The sequence below is a fragment of the Canis aureus genome, chromosome 20, assembly GCF_053574225.1.
Source record: "Canis aureus isolate CA01 chromosome 20, VMU_Caureus_v.1.0, whole genome shotgun sequence".
Classification (NCBI taxonomy): domain Eukaryota; kingdom Metazoa; phylum Chordata; class Mammalia; order Carnivora; family Canidae; genus Canis; species Canis aureus.
Window position 1 is genome coordinate 34,708,452 of NC_135630.1, and position 9,399 is coordinate 34,717,850.

General features: G+C 40.9%; 1 pseudogene; it reads right to left on the reverse strand.

The window, feature by feature from the left end:
• Positions 1-1,103: 1,103 nt before the first annotated feature.
• Positions 1,104-1,350, reverse strand: LOC144291943 (small ribosomal subunit protein eS27 pseudogene; annotated as a pseudogene).
• Between the last annotated feature and the right edge of the window lie 8,049 nt (positions 1,351-9,399).

Consider the following 9,399-nt stretch of genomic DNA (forward strand, 5'->3'; position numbering starts at 1 on the left):
TCAATCAAGACAGTTAGGTGGCCCAGGTTTATTATGCTTTGGTAGAGGTAGCACATAGCACGCTACAGTCAAATGTAAATAGGGAAAGCAGAGAATAAGCTATATACTTTTTTTCTCCAGGCAGAATGAACATTTATCAAGCATTTACTCTGTGCTAGATATGTTGAGTATGTTGAGTATTATTTCTAATTCCATACCACTCCTATAATGAAAATAAGTATTATAATCACCATTTTACATATTAGGAAACTATGGTTCATGGAGACTGGTTTATTCAAGATCACACATGGAAGTTTGGCTATAAATACAGACATCTCTGATCCCACAGTGGAGAAGGTTTTCCTTTTAAGTCTGCCCACTCAATATTCTCTCAATAAATGATTACTAAACGGATAGATAGGTAGGTATAGAGATGGATGGATGGATAGATGATAGATAGATAGATAGATAGATGAATCTTTCATTAACCATGGTCCCCCATTAGTAGTGAAGCCCAAGTCCAAAAAAAAAAAAAAAAAAAAAAAAAAAAAAACTGGGAGTCATGCAGGAAAAAGACACATTTCTCAAAAAACAAGAGATTAAAATGGAAGCACACTGAGAGACACCATAGTGCTGTGGTTTTCAGGGGCAGGCTCTGCATTTAAAACCCAGGGTCACTTCCACTCATGATTTATAGGACTTTGGTAAGTTACTTTACCTTGCTATGCCTTTGTTTCCCTAACTGTAAAATGGAAATAAAATAGTGCCTGCTATCCTGGGTTTCTGTGAGGATCAAGCAAGCTGCAATAGGTCCAGGGCATAGAACAAAGGTCTGCCACCCAGGAAGACCTCCAAGACTTTACTTTTTCTTTAAAAAAAAAAAAAAAAAAAAAAAGATTTTATTTATTTACTCATGAGAGACGGAGAAAAGGCAGAAACATAGGCAAAAGGAGAAGCAGGCTTCCTGTGGGGAGCCCGATGCAAGACACGATCCCAGGACCCTAAGACCATGACCTGAGCCAAAGGTAGACAATCACTCAGCCACCCAGATGCCCCCCTTTTTTTTGTATCCAAAATCTGTTTATTGGGATAGCATCCCACACATTTTGTTTCAGAGTGCTTTTAGTGCTATTTCCATCTGAAGGAGCATCCTTCTGTAAGCCTTGCATCTCCTATGGGCTGGCACAGGACAGTGGAGCAGCCGACACACAGAACTACTGTTTGTGCATGGATGAAGGCAGTGGTGATTTTGTAGCATCCCGGGCACTTCATGTCCATGAAGTAGGAGTTGGGGGTCTGCACCAGGTGTTTCTTCTTATGCTTCCTCTTCTCTTCTGGAGATGAGTGCAGGAGGTCCTTCACCAGGGGCATGTTCTCGTGGGGGAGGTCATCACTGCTGGAAAGTACATGGGTTGTGAAGAGCAGCGTGGACTGAGCGCCACCACCACAAGTGATGTCCTCTGCCCATTGTTCCTAAGTAACAGACAGTCCACTTCCTCCCTTCAGAACTCCCCAAAGGCCCTGGTCCTTGGAGAAAAGCCAGATGGTGAGGACACCGTCTCATGTAAGAAAGGCGCCCCTGCACTCCACATGAACTGAGCTTGTTTTCAATATGAGATAATTCTGTGCTCCAATCACCAGACAACATTGAAATCAAGCCCAACACTTAGGCCATTCTGCTTCCTCGTGGGAGTACAGGAGACAAGGCAATGTTGGGAGCACACAACCCCAGAAAGGCCTACAGGCCCCCAGACCTGCTATAGGGACACTTCATGTTCCTGCTTCATGCTCCCACAGCTTAGCTATGAAGATTTGCTTTAGACTCTCTCTCAAAGGCATCTCTTAACCTTGATTTTATGAGCTTCAAAGACTTAAAAAAAAAAAAAACCCTCATAATAGTATAATAATCATTATATGTTATTACTATAACACTTTGAAATTATTTTGCTATTTATATTATTGGCTTAACCCAGTAGAACACGTTGCAGATGAAGAAGTCCTTGCACATGTATTAGCAAATCCCATAACCGCACTGAGAAATCGGCAGGACCAACCAAGATAGAGGGGCAATGTCCCTAGTTTAGGGGCGCCTAGGTAGCTCAGTCGGTTAAGCACATGCCTTTGGCTCAAGTCATGATTTCAAAGTTGTGGGAAAAAAACCCAGCATCAGGTTCCCTGCTCAGCGGGGAGCCTGCTCCCCACCCTGCTTGTGCGCTCTCTCTCTTTCAAATAAGTGAAATCTTTTTTTTTTTCAAATGTCCCTGGTTTATAGATGAAGAAATACACATACACACATTCAGACCCTTAAACTGATGTGACCTTCCCAAGGTCAATCGGTGACACTAGCTGAGCAGGACAGGAATCTAGGTTCAGTGGCACTGTGTCCAAGGGACACTTCCCAGTAACCACAAGGACACTTTAATTCCAGGCTGGACTGCTGCAGGATCCAGAGGCTCTGAGCCCCGGGAGCGCAGGAAATTGTTCTGTGTAATACAGGGATTTTCAAGCGGTAGGGACTCAATAAATAAGTCTTTGTCAAATGAATGAATGAATGAATGAATGAATACATGCGTGATGCCTTCAAGTGGGGAGGGATCCACTCAAAACTAAGCTTCGATGATATAATAAACGCCTCATTCCTCCACCTGTGTAGCCCACAAAGACCCATTTCACATCCCTTCAAAGTGAAAAAAGACCATTCCCTGGATCTAATGTGGTTCTTTCAGAATGTTATATGCACATTAATTGCTTTTAAAAATTTATCATGAGTTACTTCTTGGCCTATCCTTTCCACAGCCTCTTCAAAAAAGAAAGAATTGGGAGATTGGTCCCAAATTCATTGTCTCACAGAGTTTTCCATTCTCTGCTCCATAAATTCAGTTTCTGGTTAAAAAAAAAAAAAATATATATATATATATATATATATATAAAATATATATATATATATATATATATAAAATATATATATATATTATATTTATTATTTATATTATTATATTTATTATATATATTAAAAAAATATATATATATATATATACATGCCAAACTGGCCAAGAATGAATCCCTGCATGTCTGAAGATGTGCCACGAAGCTGCCTGCTGCAGGCACATTTCTTTGTGCTCTACTGTTTTATCTTTTAATAATTCATGCAGATTTCACATTTCAGTGCCTAATGTATCTGTTTGTTTAATATAAAAATAATGATATAAAATACTTAGCAGTTAAATTACTTGACTTTCTTTGCCCTCACCCAGGAAAAAATCAAATCAAATTGAATCTCCAAGAAGACATGTTTATGCTACGCCTTACATCATGCTACACCAGAAGGATACAGCGCCCAAATGTAAGCAGCTCACACACAGGGAGCCACACCCACCTCCCACGCATGGCCCCAACCTCCCATTATGCTCTGAATTCTCCCTAGCCAGCCCCACCTCTCATCCCTGCAAGCTTTCTATACCACAGTTGAACTAAATCAAGCTTCTCTGTACCTCCCTAAACGCCTGATTGTGGAGGCTGGCAACAAGAATATGCCACAGAAGTGGGTAGCTGTGCACTGGCCACAGGGTGGAACTCAGAGGATATTTACAGCTCATCCAGCAAAATGTCCCCACCTCATCTGAATGGTGCCATTGTCATACTTAATCTTCTGTTTACATATCAATAGCAGACTCCCAGTGGCTTTGTGCCTTCTCTGGGGAAGAAATGGGGGCCTCTGGAAGCTTCTAATCCCCTGCCATCAGGGGTCAGCCTGCACCTGCTGCCTGCCCCCCCACCCCCATGTGACCCTCAGTTGCCATCACCTGCATCCTTCAAGTCTTCTGGATGCTTAGTCAAGCCTATCAATGCAAAAACGAACATTTTGTATTATCATTCATTTTTCCCATTATAAAAGTAATACGTGCTCAGTGTAGGACATTTAAAAAATACAAAAGAGTACAACAGTCACCAGCTGTCCCACCACACAGAGACAACTAACATTCTGGTACTTTTCCCCCAGATTTTCTTCTCTATATAACTACTAAGGTTTAATCATATTTTATATGCCCCGCTCTTTAGTGCCACTTTGGAGTATTAACATTTTCCCATGATAAAAATTCCTAATTATTCCCAAACACAAACAATAATTTCTTTCTCATTTCTAAGCCCAAAATGGGAGTGAGAAAAAGTAATACCAAGTACTCTTAAGTACTAAGATGCTCAAACTCTTTTTCATGGGCAGCCAAGGGACACTAAAAAAGAATTGCCTACAATGAGTCCCTTTCTCTGCCTCCAGGAAGTGTTTCCTGGCATGGGTCATCTTTGAACTGAAATGACCTTGATCCCCTGAAGGTCACCCCTGGCCATTCTTAAAGGGTAGAACAAGTATTCCATCTATTTTTCTCATCAATTCCCAAGCTCAGGTACTAATTCTTTAAGCAGTTGTGTCAATCTGTTCTGAGTCTTTGAGCTTTCTTGGCTTCCTTGGCCTACAGAGTCTCCCAAAGAACCCATAATATGCTCAGAATATACCTCAGGTCTGCCCAGGACATTTTCAGCAAAAGCTGACATTAACAAGCTTGGGTCTTCTGGAAAATAAGAATCTTTTTTTTTTCTACTGTGTGTTTTTTTTCTACTTTTTTCTATTTTTTCTATTTCAAAATATTGTTATTATTTCCCACGATGCAGTGAAAAGAGGTTGCTATTGTCTGATCCTAGTTAAATCCAGACAGGAGAAGCAACAGAGAGAAAAAGAGGAGGATGAGGATGAGGATGAGGATGACGATGACGATGACGATGACGATGACGATGGGATGGCAACCAAAATCTGCCAATGTCTTCTAGCCAAGATGACCAGGAACACACCTGCAGTTGAACGAAGCAGGACTTACTGACTCATTCCAACAAGGGAGAATGCACACAAAATGGCATCGCAAAAATAGGATGGTAAAAAAGGATATAGCATAGGTTTTGAGCCTTTGTGGAGAGATCTGGGGAAGGGTCTGACACAGAGGGCATGGCTTTGGGTTGGAAACTTTCAGGAAGAAGAGAGAATTCCTATATGTCATTAACTTGACAATTCTTACCCATAAGGTGGAAAGAACAAATGGAAGCTTATTGGTAAACAATAAGCCACAGTCACTTATAACAGCCAACATAGGGGACATTTTATCATTTCTGTGATTTGGACGATGTTCTGCTTTTGTCTGCATTCAGACATGGTTATGAAGTGATTTTGTTTTCTTCTTGCTCAGTCACGGTCTCAGAGCACCCTTGTTTGCCATTGGTGTCCTGTGATTCTTTTATGTTCAAAGAACACCCAGACTTAGCTGTACATGCTAGGCTAGCTCCTGGCTCGCATGGGTTACTTTTTCTCTTTCTTACCTTATTAAAGAGTTGCTGTTATTATATTTATATTAAAATAGAGAAACTGAGGCTTCGGTAGACTAAGGAATTTGCTCAGGTTCACCCAGCTGAAGAGATAGGAATCAAACTCAAGGGATCCCTGGGTGTTGCAGCGGTTTAGCACCTGCCTTTGGCCCAGGGCCCTATCCTGGAGACCTGGGATCGAATCCCACGTCGGGCTCCCGGTGCATGGAGCCTGCTTCTCCCTCTGCCTATGTCTCTGCCTCTCTCTCTCTCTCTCTCTGTGTGTGACTATCATAAATAAAAATGAAAGAAAAAAAAAAGGAATTAAACTCAAATCTGACTCCAAAGCCCTATGTGCTCAGCACTCACACTAAAGTCTATCTCCATGCAGTGATCATTTCTGTGTTATATTTTATTTTTGAATAGGCAATACATGTAAATTAAAATACCTTTTGAATAGGAGGGACATTACATACAAGTAATGTCAAATCATATACAAAATTCAAAATGTAAGGCAACCTACTGAATGGGAGAAGGTATTTGCAAATGATATACCCATATAAGGGTTTAGTACCCAAAATATATAAGAACTTATACAACTCAACACCAAAAAGACAAATAATCTAATTCAAATGGGCAAAGCACCTGAGTAGACATTCTTCCAAAAACAGAGACATGAAAAGATGCTCAACATTACTAATCACCAGGGAAATAAAAATCAAAACCACAATGAGATACCACCTCACACCTATTAGAATAGCTAAAATAAAAAATACAAGAAATAACAAATGTTGGCAAGGATGTGGAGAAGCAGGAACACTCGTGCATTATTGGTGGGAATGCTAACTGGTGCAGTCACTGTGGAAAATAATGAAGAGGTTCCTCAAAAACTTGAAGATAGAATCACCATATGATCCAGTAATTTCATTACTGGGTGTTTACTCAAAGAACATGAAAACACTAATTTGAAAAGATATATGCATCCCTTTGCTTATTGCATCATTTCTTACAATAACCAAGATGTGGAAGCGATCCATTGACCGAAGAATGGATAAGGAAGATGTGGTGTATTCTATATGTACAATGGAATATTATTCAGCCATAAAAACAAATGAGGTCTTGTCATTTGCAACAACATAAATGGACCTAGAAGGTATAATGCTAAGTGAAATAAGTCAGAGAGAGACAAATACAATATGGTTTCACTCACATGTGGAATTTAAGAAACAAGACAAAGATTAGAGGATACAAACAACAAAAACAAAAACATGCTCTTAAACACAGAGAACCTAGTGGTTGTAGGCAGGGTGGGGGGGATAGGTGGAGTAGGTGAAGTAGATCAAGAGTACACTGATCATGATGAGCACTGAGTAAAGTATAGAATTGCTGAATCATTATATTGTACACCCAAATATATACACCCATTATATTATACACCCAAAGCTAATATAACACAGTAGGCTAATTCTACTTCAATAGAAGAAAAGGAAAAAAGTATCAAAAGGGCACTGGGTGAAAAGCAAGTTTCCCCCTCAATCTCAGGCCTGCCTCCTCCCACTCACCCCCATTCCACCCCCATCATCCTCCTCCCTTCCAGGAGACCACATCATTCCCATTTTTCCCAGGGTCTTTTATTCATGACACTGGGCTTTCCACTGTGTGGATGGAACAAATCCATTTCAAAGGATCACACTGGGAGAAACAGCCAGTGATTTATAACATAGCAAATTGCTTACTCTTCTGCTCTTCCAAAATCTCTTCCACAAGGTTTCTATAATTCAATAGACATTGATCAAACACATAATATTTTCTAAATACTGGGCACAGTACAAGACAAGGGAATGATGGCCTGAACCAGACACTTGCCCTTGAGGGTCTTACAGTCTAGTAGAATGACCTTGATGAATCACTGCCAGTAAGGGACAGTGAGGAAGGCCTGATGGAGAAGGAAGCAGTCCACTGATCCTGAAGGGTGGCGGGGACTTAGTGGACGCAGGTGAAAAGATCCAGAGAGAGAGAAGTCAGTACAAGTAATCATGTGGAAGTAGGAAAGACAGCCAATGGAGCACAGGGGTTTGGGACAGGAGGCAAGAGAAGTGGCTAGAAAAGTAACCCAGAGAAGCCTCCTGTGGGAAGCTAAAGAGAATGTTATTAGTGGGGCACCTGGGTGACTCAGTCGGTTAAGCATCTGACTCTTGATTTCAGCTCAGTTCATGATCTCAGGATTGTGAGATCAAGCCTCACATGAGGCTCCATGCTGGGCATGCAGCTTGTTTAAGATTCTCTCTCTGTCTCCTTTTGCACCTCCCTGTGCTGGCACAAGTGCTGTGCACACACACTCTTTCTTTCTTGTTCTCTCCCTCTCTCTCTCTCAAAAAAAAAAAAATGTTATCCGAGTTAAATAAGATGGACAATGTGGAAAAGATTTGAAAAGTTTCAAACACTCTGTAAATGGGATGAATTAGTGGGTCTCCTAGTTTTTGTTCCTCTATTGTGGCTGGTCATTGCTCTTCTCTGAAGATGCTGTTCTAACTGTGGTCACCACTTGTGTGTGCAGCTGTTGAGGGCAAAGATCACAGAAGTCACTGAAAAGAAAGATAGCAACCAACTGTACACTTGACCCTCAATCAGGCACTCAGAGCCCCCACACCCGAGGCTCCAGTAGCAAGAGCTATTTGGCATTCTCTCCCATCCAGGTTCTATTGAAAATGCTTCTAAGATAAACCAACATTTGAGAAAGAAGTCCTGAGGGTCATGTCCTCCTCTCCCTCTTCAAAGCATCCAGAGTGTAATAAGTCAGACTGCCAGGAATTAGATCCCTGAACTGTATATGTGAAGGAGCATGTGAATCCTCCCCACCCAGCTATGCTTGCTGCCTGGGTTCTTAACTATCTTTTAAAAATATATCCATGTTCAGACCCCAGAGATGTCATTTACTTGGCCTAGGATCTGCCTGGGCATTATTTTTTTAATAGATATAAAGGAGGTTCTAAATGTGCAACCAGAGTGGTGTGTTACTCCTTTAAAAAATGAAATTTGTGAATATTAATCAAAAGTCTTTATAGGAATACCATATCCAAATTGGTTTCTTTCGAGATTGTAAAAGTTCTGTTGAGGATGTTTCTGTAATTCATATAGCTTTTTATCCTAAGGACAGATCCTTCTAGGACAGATCCTCATAACAAAATCTCAAAACCCATCAAGTTTTCCACCCTGATTTCCAGGAAGCTCCAAGTCAATTTTGTAACATCAAAGTTCAGGCATTGGAGTCAGACAGTGCCATTTACTACCCCAGTGACCTTAGGCAAGACCTCAGTTTATTCATCTCGGAAATAGAGGTAATATAAACTGCCCAGTGTTATAGTTAGAATTACATGAAGTACCTGACAGATATAATCAATATATTTTGTCAACAAAAAGCAGTTGGCTGGGCATATTAATTTGATATAGTTATTCATTTGTAAAATAGAAATTATATGTACCATTATAGTAACTAAATGAGTGCCAAGCCCCAGCACAGGCAAAGCACTCATAAATGTTCGCAGCTCCTCCAGTGAATAATTCTCCTGTCACAGTCAGGCTGGTTTTCTTTGAGGTAGCCTCCAAGTCTTCCAAACACATGTCAAAAATTGTCATGAAGCTTTCAACAAGACTTTACTGATCACCAACTATGTGCCAGATACTGTATGAACCGCTGGAGATGACACGGATCAACCGGATTTCATCACTGATCTCATCAACTGGAGCTCAGGGCCAGTGGGGAGAGAGACAGGTAGACACACTACTGAAGACCAGCAGGACGGTGTCCTACAGGGTCCCCTCTGAACCACCATCCAAGACAGAATCTTGAATCCAATGAACTGAGGAAAGTTCTCCCTATCTGTGTACAGAGTAGACAGTTGGTCATAAAAGGTACCTGAGGCCCCACCATCCCACCTACACAAATACATGTGTGGTTGAAGCTCTGATTCTTCAACAATCTTTTCCTACTAGGATAAATGGGAACAATCCATCCAGATCTTATGTTCACAATTAGCCACAGTATGTAAGAGCCGATGTTAACAGGATATT